Source organism: Gracilinanus agilis, chromosome 3 (assembly GCF_016433145.1).
Source record: "Gracilinanus agilis isolate LMUSP501 chromosome 3, AgileGrace, whole genome shotgun sequence".
NCBI classification, from domain to species: domain Eukaryota; kingdom Metazoa; phylum Chordata; class Mammalia; order Didelphimorphia; family Didelphidae; genus Gracilinanus; species Gracilinanus agilis.
In genome coordinates this window covers 264478192-264499675 of record NC_058132.1, presented here as the reverse complement: position 1 = coordinate 264499675, position 21484 = coordinate 264478192, and the positions used below count along the sequence as shown (strand labels likewise).

Sequence of the window (21484 nt, the reverse complement as noted above, 5' to 3'; positions counted from 1 at the left end):
TGTTCTATTATTTGTATTAAACTATAAAATTAATAAGATATTCAACTAATGTCAAAACGCCCTAATTTGGGATATTTTTAAACGAATCTACAAAGACTTCCAAGCATGCCTAAGTCACCTAGTTTGAATACCGGTGCTGCCATTTACAACCTGTGACCTAGAGCAAAAAATTGGGGCCTCGGTTTCCTTATTTATAAAACGAAGGGCTTGGCCTCACTAAAGTCACCCTGGTCCTACATCTATGGCCTTGAGAACCTGTAGTTTTGGGCTGGTTGTGGTCCAGCGGGGGACTATGCGGACGTCATTTTGGTTAGCTATCCTGGAGAGGAAAGAAGTGCTAACAAAGGGTTAATGTTTCCTTTCTCAGGCCCTGCCCTCTGACCTGGAACTGAAAGGAACTTCCGGTTAAAGTCTAGCTTTGGTTACTGCTAAGTTGACAAAGTAGGGGCTCTGAATTCCTGAACTGTAAGTAACCTGCTTCTTCCCGCAGCTGGCGGCCAGGGTCCGACCAAATCCGTCTGGCCCGCGGAGTTGCTGGGTAGGGGGGTGTCTGAGCTCATGGGAGGCGGGGCGGGCCGGGGCAGTAGCTCTGGGAGCCCTAAGAAGGCGAGAGTCGGTCCCGAAGTCTGGACTATAGCCCCTACCCCGGCGGGGAGGAGCAGAGCAAAGCACCGCCCGGACTACGGGAGCGAGTGCGAGCATCATCAAACGCTTAGAAACACACTCACACACTCACACTCACACTATTCCTTACACTCAAACACACATTCTCACCCTTACACTCATTCACTTCTTTCAGAATGATACTTTCTCGCACTTGCACAGTTCTTATACCCCCACACTCTCTCGCTCTCATAAACTCTCATACAAATACTCCTATACTCTCACACATACTATCTCTGACGCAATCCCCCACACATCTCACAGTGACCCTGTTTCTCACACATACAAGCAGGAGAGGAGTTTTTCAATGAAGCTTTAAGCAGGTCACTCTCTTGTTAGTTTCTCCACCTGGGCAATGGGCATAACGATGACTGATGGTATCAATAAGATCACTCATTTGTCACTTCCCTTGACTGTGGAGGTGTGTGACGGTGGAGGTATAAGAACAAAGTATTGTTTGTCATATGAAATAGGAATGTGGTTTCTTGGTGTCTGATTTCATTTAACCGTGCCTACCTATCTTATAGGGTTGTTGTAAGAATCAGATGGGATAGTATTTGTAAAAAGTGCCCGATGCATAGTAGTACACAGTTTTTTCCGTGTGTTTTGGAACACAAGTAGCAACTGGAGAGAGATCTGTGATTTTACTGACATAGGAAACTACCTGTTGAAGGAACTTTCTACAACTGTGAAGGACTGGCACCTTTTAGACAGCCTAGAGAGTTGCCAGAAGCAAAGGTGTCAAAACACTTGGCCCACCACAATCTCTAGTGCTATAGGAACTTGATTAAATGTAACTGGGAAATATTTAACCAAATAAATAACACAATAGAGCATAGATAATGTTATTATGTTTTTTAAATCAATGTAAATAGCCCAGGGGAGATTCTTATTGGATTAGTGACCTCCATTTCTCTTTCAGTTAGAATCCTGTGGTCTAGAGCATGGGTGAAGTTAAATGACAGATTATCACAGAGCCAATATTTGTCAAAGATGAGACTTGGTCACAAATTCCTGGCTTCTAAGGCCAGCTCTTTGTCCACTACACCTTGCTAACACTTTTCAGTTAATATACTCAGAATCTTAACAGGCATTAAAATATTATGAATATATTTACAACTATGTTGGCTTTACAGGTCTTGTGAAGAGTTACCAGAACTTATACAGTAATGAGAAAACTTGGGAAATTTGAACCAGTGACAAGTTTTGAGAGGAAACTTAACTAGAATCCTGATACTTCAGTGTTAACTATTCCATAATATTGAGCAGCTTGGTCTGTAAAATTCACTATTAGCCTAGAGTTTAATAGAGTAAACGCAGCATTAATCAAGGGTTAAAGAAATCCGTGAACATAATTAAGCTGAAGAAAAATTAACTGCTCCCATAATGGCACATTTTAATTACCAAAAAGTACAAAAACATTGCTACTTAAAAGTTTCCTTTATCTCATAGGAGAAGCTTTTGACAGCATGTCACATGTGAGGAAAGAGATGTAATAAGTGCCAAACAAAATTTACAATGAGGAAGAATAAGATGGTTTTCCTTCTTAGCACAGATCAGAGATTTCAAGGAGGGAAAACTAGAAAGAATTCTCATTAAGATGCAGCAAAATTATTTATCTAAAAAGAGCATAATTTATAAAAATGACAAATTCTCTTGATTAAATCCAGATTAATGAGGAAGTGATTCCCATGGTGCAGCAGTAATGGCACTAAGAGAAAGAAAAATGTGAGGGGTCTGGGTCATTTTCATTTTTCTTGAGCATGGCAGGGAAGGACTTGAATATATTATTAAGAAAGGAGATCATTTTTGGCTAAATAGCTTTCTTTTCTTCTCTAGCAACATTTTAAAGTCATTGCTTCTGCCAAGAATAGTTCCTCTATAGTATGACCCAAAAGAAACCAAGAATGAAACTCCTAGTAAAAGCATCAGTTTCATTCTTCTCTCACTTGCTTCATAATATTATAAGGGAAATTTCATAACAGATCATTGCTAAGGCTTTCCACTGTAGCAGTAAATTACCATAGTAGATTTTCAAAATGTGTGGTAGAGAAAACATTCTATAAAGGCCATGCATTCTCTTACACCTACCATGGCACTAAAATCATGACACTCTGAAACATCAAAGTAGGCCTGGGAGTTGAAGAAAAGAAATAATTGACTAGGACAAATTTTCTTCACTCAAGAGAATGAACGCTCTTTGAGGGCAGTGACTACTTACTTTTTTTCTCCACATCCCCTCCTCCCAGCACACAGTAAAAGCTTATTAGGATCTTTGTTTAATGATTTCATCAGGCAATCAGAATTGATTGAATTAGTCAATCAGCTGACATTTATAAAGCTATTGCCACTAGCTGGGCACCTTGCTGAGAGCTAGGAATACAAACAGCCCCTGCCCTCAAGGAGCTCACTTTAGAAAGCATATGGGGGGGGGGGGGGGAGGAAGGTTTGTGAGGAAACTTATTTTTGAGTTTCACAAATGATTTATCCAACCATGTTTGCTCACTTTGAAAATGATCACCTAAGATAGGACCTGTAATTCAACAGTTGACATCTCAGATGAATTCTAGAGTGTTATCATAATAAAGTCAGAGGTTAAGTATTGACTACAGAAAGTGAACAAACATTATTCACATGATTATTAGCTAAAAGAAGCAGACTGTTGGCTAAGCAGTCTATTTGGACAGTTTTCTTTATGGTATAGTAATATAATGCATATGCTTTTGCTGACATGACTGAGTGGCAGTACTCTTATAAAAAAGAAACACTTGGCAGCCTATTTTTATTTTGCTTTTTGCTTTTCATCACATGCATTAACCACAATCAAATGTAAAGATGGATATGCAGAGTAGAAAACTCATTAACTAAACTCAACATATAAAAACTCTCACTTGCTCCCATTCTGACATGTAGATTTATTGGGAATGACTGTCATTTCTGCTTTTATTTTCTAATTTAGACTTGCAGGATTCAGAGCTGGAAGGGATCTTAGGATCACTTATTTTACTGATGAGAGGAAATTGTGATATTTACCTCACAGGGCCATTGTGAAGAAAGTCCTTTGTTAAAGCACTAAATGAAAGTGAGGGTTTTGTTACTTGTATTAGTTGTCTCTATTGACTAAATTTAGTATCCTACCTCCTTTATTTGCATAGAACTTTTTGAATAGAAGATGGTTGTCTAGAGTATTAGTTGTAAAATCCAGTTTTTCACTCAGGAACTAGGGTAAATTTGACTTCATTGCTTCTCATAAAGGAAGTGTTTTTTGATAAAAGTTGAGGTAATGGCTTGTTTGATTCTGCATACTTAGTTCTATAGAAGGTAGTAACTATTTTTCCAGCCCAGCAATGGGCACTAGAAATAGATCATTTTTTTAAGTAATTACTATTTGCAACCTTGTTCTGGAGAGACAGAAAAGTAAAACAAGCCCTCCTCTCAAGAAACTCATAATCTAATAGAGGAGATAACATATATATATAGATGATTCAGCTGCATGTCAGATAGAAAAGTCCCATGATCCAATGGCAAAACAGACAGTAATGCCTCTTTAATGTTATTTCCACTGATAAAATAATTTTATTTTCTAATGCTAAACCATTTGACAGTACCAGAGACTTCATTGATATCTCCACAGATAAAGCCTGGCAACCCTACTGTATACCTTCCCTCCCCCAAACTTTATTGATTTGTTTTGTTTTTATATTACATGCATTTACAGATTCTTCTCACTTCATGAGAAATCTCTTGTAACATAGTTAAACAAAGCAAAACTAATAATACTGTGACCTTATTTGACATTTTACATCTCTATCACCCTCCCACCTCTATTTTTAAAAAAATTAACAGAAATCTGTTTTTCCCCCTCCAAACTCCTACCCCATTTAAAAAAAAAAGAAAAAAATTTCCTAAAACAGTTCCTACAGTGGTTGTATACAAAGACATATATATCTTATTCCACACCCTAAATCTATATAAAAGATGTCATATTTGGGCCTCTGGAATCATGAATATCCATTGTATTGCTCATGTTCTTACTGTTTTCAAAATTATTTAACTTTACATTATTATTGTAAAAATTATTTTCCTAGTTCTTATTTCATTCTTAAGTAGTTTATAAGAAGCCTCAAAATAATTCATTTTTAAAGTATTGCTATTATAGTATAGTGATGGAGAACCTTTTAGAGACCAAGTGCCCAAACTGTAACCCTCATGCCTTATGTGAGCCCCACCCTTACCCCAGACAGGGGAGAGGAAGAAGCGCTCCCATTGGGTTGCTGGGCAGAGGGAAAAGTCATGTGAGAATTTTCCCCAGGCAAGGGGAATGGGGGTAGGGGGACGAGAGCATCCCCCTCCAGCATGTGTGCTATAGGTTTACCAACATAGTAACAGTATAAATTATCTTCTGGGGGGCTCAGTGGACTGAGAGCCATGCCTAGAGATGGGATGTCCTAGGTTCAAATCTGGCCTCAGACACCTCCTAAATGTGTGACTCTGGGCAAGTCACTTAACCCCCATTGCCTAGCCCTTACCACTCTTCTGTCTTGGAACCCCAAGGTGAAAAGTAAGGGCTCTTTAAATAAATAAATAAAGTGATCTTCTGATTCTGCTCATTTAATTCTGCAGCACATCTTTCCATATCTTTCTGAAATCATCTCTTTCCTCATTTTTTACAGCACAAAACTGTTAACTTTGAAAAAAACACAGAACTATTAAATAGTCACAAAAGCCACTCTTTAATTAAGGAAAAGGGGGACAGGGCTGATTAGGCCTCCACTCAGAGTGGCGTGCCACACGCCCTATGCAGAGGTCATGGATTGGGATTGAACTCTGCTTGCTCTGGTCCCTAACCCCCTGGGAGTGCCACCGTGCTAGATGATGACTTCTAGGAAACAAAAGAAATTGGGGAACCTATATACCATTTGGGAAGATCCAGGGGCTGGGAAACATGATTGACATTATCATACTGTCAGGACACCATCAAGCTTGGGAAAGGAATCATAGCCAGAGGCTAGGGCAGGGGTCGGCAACCTTTTTGGCCATGAGAACCATAAACACCACATTTTTTAAAATGTAATTTCATGAGAGCCGTACAGTGCTCACAGTGTGCGCTCCTGTAATAGAGCCTGAAAACAAATTGACTTTATGGCTCCTGCAGAAAGAGCCATACGCTGCCGACCCCTGGTCTAGGGTGTAAGGGAAGGGGCTTATACTATGGATTCTAAAGGATGGTCCCTGCCCAGGTGTGTCTTCCTTGGAAAGAGTCTCTGATACTATGGGAAAGACTACCTAAGACAAAATAATATTTAGCATTTACCCTAGGGTCCATTATTCAGTCTGCCACTGCTAGCCTGAGATTCCCTTCCTGGTGGATTCTCCTGGGAACAGGGAACCTGCACAAGCTTTGGGGTCTCCAACTTACAAGCTCTTCCTAAAACTTGAGGTTCATCAGATACCACCAGGCCACAAGTTTGGGGTCTCTAGATTCCACATCAACAAAAGTATTCCATCATATTTATATAATCACAACATATTTGGGCAGTTGTCGTGCATCCTCTTAGTCTCCAGATTTTTTTGTCATCACAGAAAGAACTGATAAAATTAAATAAAGTCTTTTTACATAAAGGACCTTTTTCTTTGATCTTCTTTAGGAATGAATCCAACTCTGATATAGTTGGGTCAAAGGTCACATAGTTTGGTAATTTTCAGTATATAATTCCAAATTGCTTTCCACTATGATTGTATACATTCTCAGATCCATAAACAGTGTGCCAATGTGTCTGTTTTTTCCACAGGCCTCTCCAACATTTATAATCTACCACCACTACCCCCCCCTTTTTTTTTAAACCCTTACTTTCTTGGTTCTAAAACAGAAGAGTGGTAAGGGCTCTGCAATGGAGTTTAAGTGACTTGCCTACAGTCATACAGCTAAGAAGTAATTTTTCCTTTTTAAAAATCTTTTTCCACTCTGTGAGGTAGAATTTTAGAATTGTTAATTTGCATATCTCTAATTAGTTGTGATTTGGAACATCTTTTTACATGACAATAGATAACCTGGGCTTGTTCCCTTGAGAACTGTCAGTTCACATCCTTAGACCACTTATCAATTGGATAATAGCCCTGTTTCTTGAAAATTTGATTTATTCCTCATTTATTTTTCCCAGCAGATAACAAAGATTTATCCCAGTAACTACAATCTTTACTATGGGGGCAATTAGGTGACTCAGTGGATTTGAGAGCCAGACCTAGAGTTGTAAGGTTCTAGGTTCAAATCTGGACTCAGAAACTTCCTAGTTGTGTGTCCCTAAAAGTAAGTAAGGGCAAATCATGTAACCCCTGTTGCTTAGCCCTTACTACTTTTCTGCCTTGGAACCAATATACAATATTGATTCTAAGACAGAATGTAAGCATTTAAGAAAGAATCAGATCTACTACTCTGTACTACTAGATACATTTGCTTCTGTATGTTATGTATCTGTTACATGAATCACTCTTATTTTTTAACCAACATCAAGTGGTTTTTAATAATTACTATTTTGTAATGTAGTTTGAGATCTGGCCCTGTTCAGCCCCTTTGGTTCCCATTTCTTTTAATTATTTCCCTTGAGGTACCTGACCTTTTTTCTTCTATGTGAATTTTGTTATTTTTTTTCTAATTTTATAAAGTAATCCTTTAGTATAGTGATGGGCAAACTTTTTAAAGAGGTGGCCAAAGGAAAGGAAATGCTCATCTGGCAGTCTGTTTCTAAGGCAACTCTTTCAAAGTTTCATTGTATTGTATCCTACTCATTGTATTCATCAGATTAGGAATAATGTGACACAGCAGGATAGAACATTTCAGGGCCCCCACCCCATCTGGCCCACAGGCTATAGTTTGCCCATCACTGCTTTAGTAGATTGAATGAATAAATGTGGGTAGTTTTGTCATTTTATTATATCAGATTTTCCAGTTATTTAGGTCTGTGTTTCTGGAAAATATAAGTAGTTGTATTTATATAGATCTGTGTATCTTAGAAGGTAGACTCCTGAGTATTTTAACATTCGGAATAATTTTTAATGGAATATCTATTTCTTTTCATCTTGGGTTTTATTGGTATTGTATACAAATGTTGGTGATTTTGTGGATTCATTTTATAACCTGCCAGTTTGCTGAACTCATTATTCCAGTTGTTTTTTTAGTTGACTCTAGAGTTTAAAGACACCATTTTGTCATCTGAAAGAAGTGATCATTTTTTTTCTTCTTTACCTGTACTTGCTCCTTAAGTCTTTTTCTTTCTTTCTTTCTCTCCCTCCCTTCCTCCTTCCCTTCCTTACTGCATATTGGTTCCAAGGCAAAACAGTGGTAAGGGCTAGGCAATGGGAGTTAACTGGCACAGCTTGGAAGTGTCTGAGGTCACATTTGAACCCAGGACCTCCCATCTCCAGGCCTGGCTCTCAATTCACTGAGCTACCTCGCTGCACTCCTTCAGTCTTTTTCTTATCTTACTATAGCCAGCATTTCTAGTATTATATCAGATAGAAGTGGTAACTGTGGACATCCTGTTTCACCCCAGAGTTTATTGGAAAAGTTGATCTTTTTTACAAATAATAGTAGTTCTTGCTTCCCAGGATAATGAATGAGGGCACTTGACATTGCCGTTCCTTAGATTCTTGGGCCTATGGTCCTGTATTTCTCTATCTCTGAGAAGAGATGATGGACAACGTTTTGGAGGTGGCCTGAACTTCCTAGCTCTGTCTCTTCCTTGGGATATGTTGCTGCTTTAGGTAGTCTGGTTTCTCTGCCCCATGAGTGGCAGTTAGTTGGCCCTTGGTAAGTTTGGCTGACCCCATTTATGCTATAAGTCAGGGATATAAGGAGAGGCAAAAACAGGCCCTGCCCTTAAGGAATTTAAAATCTAGTGGAGGAAGACAACATGCCATCAGCAACTCGCTCTTTCTGTCTTTTTCCTGTGTGTGTGTGTGTGTGTGTGTGTGTGTACACACATATATTTAATGGGAAAAAAGTAACTGCTTTGGGCAAAATTCTTCGGTGCGATGTTTAAGAGGAGAGGATTCTTAGGGGAGCAGGTGGAATTAGTAGCTTCATGTGGCCCTACACTGTCATTAATTTTTTTAGCTCTTGCTGCTTACAGTGACTCCCCACCTACACAGCAGGTGTTTTCTGCAACCCCTTTCTACTTGGACCACCAGTCTGGTTTTCAGATACATAAGAGAAAAGCCAAGATGCTGATTCTTCTCAAAACAATATAAGCAGCTACTAAAATGAGCCTTCATTGGACCTTAAAAGCATACAATATTTTGTTAATTTTAGATAATTTAGAACCCGTTAAAAAATTCATGATTCCTTTGTGGGGGATGTCCTATATCTGTATATTTTAGGCATATATAATGTAGATTATAATATTCTTTCCTTATTTACAGAGGAATTAATAAAAGGTACATTTTTTACATAGTAATTATGGAAAAATAATGCATTTTGATTGCACCCCACGCTTATATAGCTTAGTCCTTTCTCTTCTTAAAATAATTTTCACAGGTGAGTCAACCTGTTGTCACTAAAGGGAAGTATTAAAATTCTACTTACTCCAATCAGTAAAATTCCCAATTATAAACTTTTCTCTATTAATCTACATCTAATTCCAGTTATTGAATAACAACCTCTTCCCTTCTTCCAATCTTCAATATACCCTCAATTCAGGTGCCAAAAAACATCTACCACAAAAAGAACAGCTATAAATAATTTTGTACAAATAGATCCTTTCCCATTTTTTTTATCTCTTTGGGATACAGACCTAATAGTGGTATTACTACATCAAAGGGTATGCATTATTTATAGCCCTTTGGGCATAATTCCAAATTGCCTCCAGAATGTTTGGATCAGTTTATAACTCCACCCACAATGCACTAGTGTCCCAATTTTGTTACATCTCCATCATTTATCATTTTTCTTTACTGTCATATTGGTCACTTTCCTAGGTGTGAGATGGTACCTCAGAGTTGTTTTAATTTGCATTTCTCTAATAAGAGGGATTTAGAACATTTTTTCATGATTATTGATTGCTTTGCTTTAATAGATTTCTTTAATCAGTTTTTAATAGGAATTCAGGGGCCATAGATCTCTCTTTTCCTTCATTTAAGCTGAAGCGGCAGCTAGGTGAAGCAGTGGATAAAACATAAAGTTAGGAGGACCTGAGTTCAAATATGACCTTAGACATTGGCTTTTGCGTTAACCTTTGCTTCATTTTCTTCATCTATAAAATGAGGATGATAATAATAGGACCTACTACATAGGATTTCTGTGAGGCTTAAATGACATAATATTTGTAAAGTGCTTAGCACAGTGTCTGGCACAAAATAGGCACCTAATAAATGCTTTTTCCCTTCCTCCTCTACCATCCTAAAAGTGAAATACTGGCTGTCATTTTAGAGTTGATTGTGTCATAACACTTAAGGACAGACAATGAAATAAGTTCCTCTTAGGAAAGAGACAGAGGAACACAGGTGCAATCTGTTGCCTTTGCTGCCAGTTGCAGTGTCAGTATGAGGAGAAATGTCAGGAAATGAGTGGTGTAAAATTCAAAAAGCATCAATAAAATTTTTTTAAATCTGCTTGCTTAGGGGATGAAAGAAAATTCTTATAACTAGAAGAGGATCAGAACTAAGTGTTAAGAATGACTGCTCCTCCCTAAAAAACACACTGCCACCACTTTACATGTGTATTATACAATATACATATACAAAAAATATATACAAAGTATATTATAATACATTGAGGTTTGTAAAACTTTGCAATATTACTTCATTTGAAGTGCACAGTAACCCTGTGATGTAGGTGCTACAAGTATTAATCTCATTTTATAGATGAGGAAGTGGAGGTTTAGAGAAATTGAAGAATTTGCTAGTCATCTAGTAAATTTGGCAGGATTTGAATCAACAACCCCCTGCCCAAGTCTCTCTTTGTGTGCCTGAGGTTGAGTGGAGGAGTTAGTAGGTGGAGGAAGTAAGTGATTAGGATGTTTGAGAAAGAGTCAGTATGTATGTTGAAGTCATTAGTAATAGGGCAGGAATTGAGGGGAGAAAATTTGAGCTAGATACTTCACTCAGTGACAGTGACATGGAGGTCTACAGATAACACTTGCCAGGATTTTGACTGCACGGTAGGTAGGAATAGCATGAACCTCAAAAGAAGAAAAGTTACTAAGTGACAGAGGTAGGGGAAGAGCCTCAAAGAGGCAATGGGGAGCATGGAGTATTCCAACTCTACCATCTCAACCAGTAAGCTGAGAGGAATGAGTGAAAATGCAATTAGTACTGGAGAGGGTGTCATCCAGGGAGACCCAGGTCTCAGTGATTGCTAGAAGATGGAAGGAGTAAGAGATGAAAAAATTTAGGGTGAAGGAATATATGTTATCTGTGGAACCAGTATTCCAGAGGGTACAGTGGAAGATTTGGTTGGGATTTTGGGATGGAAGAGCCGAGGGGAAAGGGAATAAGGAATAAAATGATAGAGGAGGGGGAATGGGGTTTGGATGTGACTAACAGGGTGCCAGAGTCACCAGAATGTGTAGGGCAATGGTGGCAAACCTTTTAGAAACAGAGTGCCAGGCCCTGCCCCCATCCCACCACATCCAGAGCAAATACCATGCCTGTCTCCCCCTCAGACCACATGCCATGACCATCTCCCCACCAAGTACCAGGTATGCCCTGCCCCCCCTTACCCCACACAAAGGAGGGAGAAAGTGTCCCCCCTTGGGCTGCTGGGCAGAGGGGCAGGTGATATATTTGTTTAAGATAGTTATACATCTTCACCCTTCATTCTTCCTTCATCCCTTTCCCCCCAAAAGAACCCCTGTGTGTGTATTTGTGTTTATTTACCCACATCAATGTGAAAAAAATGTCCTTAGGCATAGTAGAAATGGGAGGGGAGCAGCTCTGCTTGAGTCCCTCTGACTTTCTAGTAACAACTGGGGCTGGGGGTGAGAGGTGGCCATCTTTGGCACCCATGCCATAGGTTCGCCATTACTGGTGTAGGATGTTACTAGTTGTGACTATGTGCATCACTGAGTAGAAGGATACCAGACTGAAAAGAAGACATCTAAATACAAGATGGGAAGCACAAGGTCAAATGGCAGGGCTCATTTCACTCATCTTCTTCCCTCAGAAAACTGAAAATAGAATTTGAACCTCATTTCATCAGATGGAAAGCCTCCTTTTTACTAAGCTTCCTCTTCCTTTTCCCTCAGGGGAAAAGTGTAGCCAGAGATGGAAGGCCTAAAATCTGGAGGAGGCTAATACCAAAAAAAGTAAAAATAGTTCCTGTGCTCTGGAAACAAAGGTTGGGGACAAGCTCCTGATTAAAAAAGGACAACCTTTTATATTTTAATTCCCTTAAGGGTCTGAGAATGGGAATCTGATGGTTGTTTTGAAGTAGAGGAAGGAGGGTGGCTTCTGCCACTTCCAGAATGAGGCCCTTGGTAGAATTGACATCTAAAACCTAACCACTTTCTGGCTTTAAAGAGCCTTTTGTGATTCAAATCATCATTATGCTGATTCCTTATTAGCCTGAATATAGTGTGATGATTTTTTCCCCAATATGTACCTTTGAAAGTCATATTCACACTATATTCAAGTACTTCCAGCTTTGAAACCATAAATTGTATACTGTGCACCTCAGCATATGTAAAAAACATAGCTATCTTCTGGGGAAGATGGGAAATGCCAACCAAACGCCTGTTTGTTTTGATATTCCATCAAATGTCACCATTAATACTAAAGGTACCAAATCAATGTTGATTAAAACTACTGGAAATGAGACAACTAGAATGCACGAGATGCTTGCAGTCACAGCTAATGGGTGAAAACTGACTCCTTACGTAATTTCCTTACATAAAACATTACCTAAAGAAAAGTTACCATCAGGAGTAACCTTTCATGTACAGGAAAAGGGATGCATGAATGAATAACTTGTATTAGATTGGTTGAATGTGGTCTGGGGTAGGCATCCAGGTGTGTTACTGTGTCAGAGAGGAATGCTTGTACTCAATTCGTTCAAGGGTTACCCGACTGAAAATGTGAAGAAGAGAATTGCTGAAATGCACATAGATCTAGTTGTTATTCTGAGAAGAATGATACCGCAATTATAAGTGTTAGATGTAGTAATTAATAAGCCATTCAAAGATCATTTGGGGAAAGAATATAATGAGTGGATATTGGCCAGAAACCATGAATTTACTCCATCCAGAAAAATAAACCATCACTGTATTAGGGAACTGGATCAAAACCACTTGGGACAAAACCTCCACCAAGCCCATTGTGCTTGGATTTTTTTAAATGTTCTACATCAAACATTATGGATGGTAGTGAAGATGGTGTTTTATGGGAAGAAGAGGGTCATGGTGATGACTTGAATGATGTTTCCACTTCAGGAGATGAGGAAATAGAAGAGGAAGAACATGATTAAATATTGGAAGGTAGTTTCTCACAAGTATCTATAAAAGTAGTACATATTGTAAAGATGGGATTGACTCTCCCCTTGCCTACTTTTATATTTAATCAACCAAAAGTGAAGACACCCCTACTTAACACTAAATAGGGGAGGTTCACAGACCACTTACTAAAGTGAGATACACCTCCAGAAGTGACTAACTGCCCCCTAGGCAGTGTTAAGCAAATTTAAAGACTGCAATTGGTTCCCATAAAGTGGAGAAAGGGACAGGAAGTGACATAAAAAAGGGACTAAAAAAAGATAATGAACTTTCTGTCCAAGAGGTTTTTGGCCTGAATCTTCAGCTCGAAGGACCTGGGGCTGGTGATTTGAATTGCTTCTGGTAAGACTGCTTTTGGATCTTCTTCCTTTGGGCTTCAGATAGGATGAGTGAAAAAAGCTGACCCTCCTTTCCTGGCTTCTGGAGAGATTAGCACCGGAGAGCCCTCCCTCTTGGAGGAGGAGACCCCGTGGGGGAAACCCTCGTTTGATTCATCACTGGGCCCTCCTACTGGGATTAACTAGCCCTGCTGGAGTGGAGCCAGGTGCCAGAGCAAATATTTAGTGTGTTAGGTTAGATATCTTCTTTACATTTTTACATTTCTCTACTTTCATTCTTTCTCTCTTTGTAAATAAGGCTGCTAAAAGGTCATTTTGACTTGAGCTATATTAAATTTTAAAATCAGCTACCACATTCTCTTGTTTTTAGTCCAACCATAAATTTAATCTCTATAATGTTTAATATAAGTGTTGGCATTAAAACTTCTTTAACTTGTTTTCAGGACCTTGAAAAATCTTTGAATATAAAGTGCCTACATTATTCAAAAGTTAAGAGAAAGCTGTAATTTAAAAGGAGAAAAAAAATTGGGTGTTTCCTTTTTCTGAGTTACCCTTCAAAATACTTGGGATCCTACTATATTCAGGGTTGTATTATATTTGGGCTAATACAGTAAAGTCTTTATTTTAAGGAAGGTTGTGGAGCTTTGATATGATCATAAGGATCTTGTCAGCTAGATGGTGCCCACATAGATCATGCAGCCTAGAGCCAGGAAGATTCTGATTTCATATCTAGACTCCAACACTTATTAGTTGCGTGACACTGGGTAAGTTACTTAATCATTTTTTGCCTCAATTTCCTCATTTGTAAAATGAACTGAGAAGGAAATGACAAACCACTACAAACCCCAAATGGGCTCACAAAGAGTTGGACATGATTGAAAAATGACTCAACAACAGCAACAAAAATAAGAGAAGAGAACCAGAGGTAATAGGAAAGAGGACTGGGTTAGGATGATACTCCTGACAGATTTTACCTACTTTTATTTTTATTTTTTATTTTTTTTTTTGGTTTTTAAACCCTTAACTTCTGTGTATTAGCTCATAGGTGGAAGAGTGGTAAGGGTGGGCAATGGGGGTCAAGTGACTTGCCCAGGGTCACACAGCTGGGAAGTGTCTGAGGCCAGATTTGAACCTAGGACCTCCCATCTCTAGGCCTGGCTCTCAATCCACTGAGCTACCCAGCTGCCCCTTACCTACTTTTATTTTTGCCGAGATCTTCCAATGCCAATTGACTAATACCTAGAATGTTGCCAGATTCTCCTTTGGCACAAATGCCTATATTTTTCTGTTTCTTGTCCTAAGTTCTCTTGAATTTTTTTTTAGTGTATAATAAAAAAATAAGGCTGCTTATTTTCAAACTGGACCTCATTGAATATCTGCACTTAGGGACTGTTCTAATTAAGAGTCTTGGCTTTGCAGTTTTGAAGAACTTTCTTTTTTCTTTTTTTAAGTTCAGCCATAGGTGATAAAACTCTGGAGGTATATTCACACTAACCAAATTCACTAGACTTACAAACAAGAATGCCAGTTTGTTCATTTATTATGGATACTATTTTTGGGCTGAGCACTAGAACTGGCTGTCTACATAGCAAACTCCAACCTGGGGAAAAGGTCGGCTTAAGACCAGATAATGGAACCAGAGGTGGCATGCTGAGCACAGAATTAGAGTTAAGAGAGCTGGCTCTTCCCAAAGGATGCTTCGGGCAAACTAACACTGGAATTGACCCTTTCCCTTCTAGAGATAGATAATTTTTAGTCATTTGGAACAGATATACCCCATCCCCTGTAGGATACCTCATTCTTTAGGGGACAGGCCACATCCCTGACAGATTCTCTTCTCCAGCTAACTTTCAGAACTCAAAAGCAGAGAGGTGAAGGTCTAATTTGTCACTGTAATGTCATATAAAATATTAAAATTTTCAGGCATTCAGTCAACAAGCATTTATAAACTACCTACTGTATGCCAAGCACTGAGCTTATATAAGTACAAACAATACTTTTTTTTTTTTAATAAGGAGATAACATTCTATTAGAGGAGACTAGAAGTACATATAAAAATATATACTATCTACATATACAAAATAATAATAGCTAATATATACAAAGTGCTTATTATATGCCAAGCTCTGTGCACTCTTTTCTTTTTTTTGTTATTACCTCATTTCATCCTCACAACAACCTTAGGAGGTAGGTGCTATTGTTATCCCCATTTTACAGATGAGGAAAACTAAGTCAGATTTAAGCAACCAGGTTCATACAGCTAATTAATGCCTGAGGCTTGACTTGAACTCTGGTCTTCCTGATTCCAGGTCCAGTGCTCCCCACCACAGCTTAGGTAAGCAAAAGGGTAGTTTGATATAGGGATAGCGCCAGCAGTTGGGGAGCTCAGAAAAAGCCTTCATGCAGAAGATGATACTCAAGCTAAGTCTGGAAGAAAGGGAAGGCCTCTCTTCAACAGAGGTGAGGAGGAAGTGTGAGACAGTTATAATTTAGGGTGGAGGCTTCCTGGTAACACTTGAGACCTTTTTGGATTCTTATCTCCAAAGGAAGTTGTTCTTTTGGGTCACTGTCCTCTTTTTAATCCTAGTGCCTTGGTTTGATGCAGAGAAGTCCCAGGAGTAAGTCGGATGGCAATGATTGGCCAAATTGATTTGAGGGAATTGCCGCTTCTTTTAGGAGCAAATGAATTGTGTTTTAACACTCCATCATACACCAGAACATTTTTCTTGAAGAGGATGAGGATGTTCAGAGACAAACTGAAGACAAGTATTTATTGTCCAAGGTTATAAATTACGTATCATTCATTGTAACCAGACCAACAAGGCACAATTATTGTGGGCCATCTGCTAGGATATGAAAATAGCTTTGTTTTAGTGATTTTTTTTTCTGGGCAATATAATGTGTATCATGGTTTCTAACTTCTGTGTGCTTCTTCAGTAATAATGAAAGATTTCACTTCTTCTTACAGTACCTTATTGTTAAGAGAAGTTTTTTAAGGGCAGGTTGGCTTCTCATGGTAATACACTTCTTGCCCCCATAAAGTTCACATTTCATATCCTTCTATGCCTTTGATGCTGCCATTTTCTGTTACTGAACTGCCCTCCTCAGAATTCTTAATCAGCCATAAATGCCACTTTCAGTTCATTTGGGCTTATTATTCTGTACTATATAATTCATAGAATCATAGTCTTAGATCAAGAAGAAATCATAGAGGACATTTATATTAACTCCATTTTACATATGAAGAAACCAAGGCCTGAGAAGTTTAGTGAGGTAGCTAGGTAGTACAGTGGATAGAGCTTTGGACTTGGCAGTCAGAAAGATTTCAGTAAAATTCTGCCTCAAGTCATAATATTTGTAAAGTGCTTTGCAAACTTAAAGCATTACATAAATACTGGGATATGCATTAAATTTCTTGACAATGGGGACAGTCTTAACTAAAGTTTCTATCTCCCTAGGAATCTTGAAGATGGTGCTTAATAAATATTAGTTAATTTGAATTGTTAGTGATACTGCAAGAACTTCCCTAAAAATAATAGCTAACACATACAGAATGCTTGAAGTTTTATAAAGTTTAGCACAGTGCCTAGCACATAGTAAGCTTTTAATATTTATTGATTGATATTTTGAAATCACTTTATATATATTATTACCCTTAGTGACCACAACTAGTGAAGTAGATACTATTATTGGATAATAATTTTATAGATAAGAAAACTGAAAAGCATGAAGACTTTCCCTGGATCACAACAGCTGCTAATTATCTGAGGTAGATAAATATTCTAATCTTATCTCTATGCTCCTCATACTTTTCTGTTTTGTTTTGTTTTTGTTTGTTTGTTTTTTTAATTTTAAACCCTTAACTTCTGTGTATTGACTTATAGTTGGAAGATTGGTAAGGGTAGGCAATGGGGGTCAAGTGACTTGCCCAGGGTCACACAGCTGGGAAGTGGCTGAGGCCGGATTCGAACCTAGGACCTCCCGTCTCTAGGCCTGACTCCCAATCCACTGAGCTACCCAGCTGCCCCCTCCTCATACTTTTCTGTCAGCTCTTTCTCCTAACCTTCAGCCTCCCCTCTCCAGCTGCATATTAGACATTTAAAATTAGAGATCTGGTAGATATCTTCAACTTCACACTTTCAAAGCTAAACTTATTCACTTTCCCCCAGCCTACCTTCCTAAGTTCTCTGTTCTCCCAAGCACCAGGTTTCCATACAACTGAGTGTCACCCTCGAATCCTCAATCTCTTCTTAACCTTTATATCCAATCAGTTGTCAAGTCTTGTCATTTCTACCTTAAGAACATATCTCATATCTACCCACCTCTCTCTTCTGACACTGCTGCTACTCTGGTATAGGCCCTTCTCATCTTCCTCACCAGGACTATTGCAATAGTTTGCTGGTTGGATTTCCTACCTCTGTCTCTTCCCTCTCTTCCATTAACTTTCAAAATGATTTAACAAAAGTGAAGTTGTGGCTTTTCACCACCACCACCCTCATGCAGTAAATTCCAGTGGTTTCCCTCCCTGGCTTTTAAAGCTCTTCCTAATCTGGTCTCTTCCTCACTTTCCATTCTTCTTACTCCACACTCATTGATGCAGTGACACTGACCTCCTTGCTGTTTTCGTACAGAATCCTCCATCTCCTGAGGGATTTTCCCTGACTGTCCTCCCTGCCTGGAATTCTCTCTTTCTTCCTTTCTGCTACCTGGCTTCCTTTAAGTGTCAGTCTGACCTTCTGCAACAGAGTACCTTTCTTCTAAGACTTTCTCCAGTTTATCCTATTTATATCTTGTTTGTATGTAGTCATTTGCTTGTTGTTTCCCTGTTCTCCAGGAAACCTGGCACATAGTAGGCACTGAATAAATGCATATTGACGACTTATGCCTTCAGGTCTCCTGAATCATCTAATATTAGTATGCCAGCTTCTGGGTCAGGGATAGGTTAAAGATATAAAAGGAAATCTTGATACCAAATTTCTATTTAATGTGTTTTCCTGCTTTTCCGGAGATTGAGCTAAATGAGATGTATCTCAAAGTTTAAGAAACTCCTCCTTCTCCATTGTTAAAAAGATAATTTCTGCTTGCTTAGAAAAACAATAGAACTGTAACTAACCCAACTTGAATTTTCATAGCCTGTTGATATGATAATGGATATGAATTGGAGAGTGATTGTGGCCTTTGAAATTGGCTACCTAGAGAGAAATGTCTACCATATTATTTCAAATGTTTGACAGTATAAGTAACTTCATGTGGCATAGCAGTCAAATTATATCTGATTTTTCAACTTTTGTTAAAAACAACATTTGTAGTTAAACATTAAACATCTTTGCTGGAAATAGAGCTGTGGAAATCTTGGAAACCTCATTTAGTCTCTCATTGGACTCATCACAATTACTTTTAATGAAACGAGTTGTAACTTGCAAACATTTGCCTAACAGCCCATAGGTGTCCTCGGGGAAATTAAAAGCAGGACTATAAGAAACAACTTCACAATCCAGTGCCAGTGGATCAGAGTCCACAGTGTATCTTCATAATTATGCAGGATTTTGCTGGTTCCCATTTATAGCTGGAAAGATTCACAAGGCTAAATGACTGCTCAGCAATTTTAAACTGTAACTTAAAGCCCTTCTGTGGATATCTCCCTGACTCTGTTCCTCTTCCTCTCTCCCTCATCATCCCCTCTTTTCAGACAAGCTTTTCCTCCTCTAGTCTATATTGCCTCTGGGGAGTAAAAGCTTACAAAGATGCCTAGGGTAAGAGCAGGCTAAGTGAAGGAGCAAAATTTACAGCTACTTTTATTTCAAATTCGTGGTTTCACAAGTAGCTAAGAGCTGGAAGAGACCTTAAAGGTCACGTAGTCCAACTCTCATCTTACTGACAAAGAAACTGAGATCATATACCCCAGAGAAGAGGAAGTGACTTGTAAAGTTACACACAGGCAGTAGAGTCAGGATTTGAACTCTGGGTCTTCTGACTCAGAATTCAATATTCTCTCCACTATACCAGAAGGTAGAATCTGTTTAATCCATTCTCCCTCCACAATATCATTTGTAAAATGGGGGATAATGATACTTGAAAGTACTTCCTAACCCTTAAAGCATTATAGAAATGATGATAATAGTAATAATAGCTAAAACATTTACTTAGCACTTACTATGTGCTGGAATTGTGCTAAGAGTTTTACATTACTATTTGAAAATTATCACAAATCTTACTACCAAGTCACTGTATTGTTGTTTGGTGTTGTTTTTTTCCCAGTGACATAGTAGAAATAAAATTAAAAAAGGAACTTACTAGTTTATACTTAAGCCAAGAACAGATGCTGACACATCCACTCCTGGGAAAAGTCTATTAGCCTTAGTCAACTTAGCATCCAATCTCTAGAAAGAAAAAACAAACCTATTCCTCAAATAATGCCTCTAGCAACCTGGTTGTATTATTTTCCTAATTTTAATTTAGTTCATCTAACATTCACTATAGCTCACTAATGGAGAACCTATAAAGAAAAATAAGATTGGATCTCTGCTTTTGGGAAGCTGGTTAGGGAGAATAATTCACATTTCCATAGTACTTTAACATTTACATAGCCTTTCCCACTTATCAACCTTGGGAGTTAGCAATGAGGTTGCAAGCATTTATGGAACAGTTTAAGGTTTTTGCTCAACAGAGAAGAGGTCATATTCCTAACTCTTGGGCTTACAATTTTTATAGCCCAGAATTTTTTTTAAAAGGCCCTTCTTGATAAATGCCTGTAACATTTCTAGCATCCCTTTTCTTCTATCTTCCAAACAATAAGTAGGCCTAGCCCTTTGTGTGGTTTATGATATCTGAAAAAATAAAAGGGAGGGACATCCTGTGGCTGTAAGTGGTAAGATAATAAGTATTTAATCTCCATCATCTCCTTTTTTATTTAACATGTTTTTGCATTTATTGATGAAAGATTTGAGGGGATTTTGTCAGTTAAAGATTCTCCCTGAGCACGTTCAGTGAAGGAAACAGAAGGGAAGTTCCTCCTTTAGTAGTTACTGTTCACAAGCTCTCATTTATTAATAGTACTAATAGATAATATTTATGTATTGTCTATGTGTCAGGTACTGTGCTAAATGCTTTACAATTATTATCTAATTTAATCTTCACAAACTACCCAGGGTGATAGGTGCTAATTATTATCCTGATTTTACAGATAAAGAAGCTGAGTCAGAGAACAGTTAAGTGACTTATCCAGGATCACACAGTTGGTAAGCGTCTATAGTCAGATTTGAACTCATCTCTCTCTCTCTCTCTCTCTCTCCCTCCCTCTCTTCTTCCCTCCCTCTCCTTTCCCCCTTCCTTTCCCTCTCTCTTTCTCTCCCTCCCTTCATCCTCCTCCCCTCCCCACAGTCTTCCAAATTTGACCATAAGCTCCTGGAGAACAGAGACTGAATCTTAGGCTTCTTTATATACCAAGGATTAAGATAGCATACTGGCTACAGCAGGTGCTCAAGAAATATTTGATCATTGTGACTTTAGCCCAGTTGTAGAAATTATAGGGTAGAAACAGTATCCAAGAAATCACTGACCTCTATGAGGCGAATATCAGAATAACCCTGCTTATTTCTGTATAGTTTCAAATTAGAAAAAGCTAGGGAGTCCAATCAGTCATATTCACTCTGTGTAACCCAAACAGAATTGAATAAGGGCAGATGTAAGTATGGTGATGCTGGGGAGAGAATCATAAAGGTGAAAAAGATCATTTAGTCCAAACCCTTCATTTTACAGAGAAGGAAACTGAGGGCCAAAGTTAATATGACTTGTCCAGAGACATACAAGTGTTAAATTTGAGACAAGATTTGAAAACAGGCCCTAGAACACCAAATCAAGAACTCTTTATGCTATATGCTCTCTTGTTATGAAATCTGAGCTTTTGACCATGTGTCTTGGCCCAATTTCCCATGCCAATTTTAAATCAGACCCTCTAAGCCAATAATTCCCAAAGTGAGCACCACCCCCCACCCACCCCCA

The 21484-nt window shown here is 38.5% G+C and overlaps 1 protein-coding gene across 4 annotated transcripts in view; it reads left to right on the top strand.

Moving 5' to 3' along the window:
- Positions 1–426: 426 nt before the first annotated feature.
- Positions 427–21484, top strand: part of TANK (TRAF family member associated NFKB activator) — a 73009-nt gene continuing 51951 nt past the window's right edge. For 2 of the 4 annotated variants that reach the window (XM_044666569.1, XM_044666566.1), the window contains exon 1: positions 427–465. The gene's annotated coding sequence lies outside the window, so the exon portion shown is untranslated. Of the gene's footprint in view, positions 466–20695; positions 20722–21484 lie in introns of those variants that run through there. The other 2 variants (XM_044666571.1, XM_044666568.1) reach the window with 1 other exon arrangement.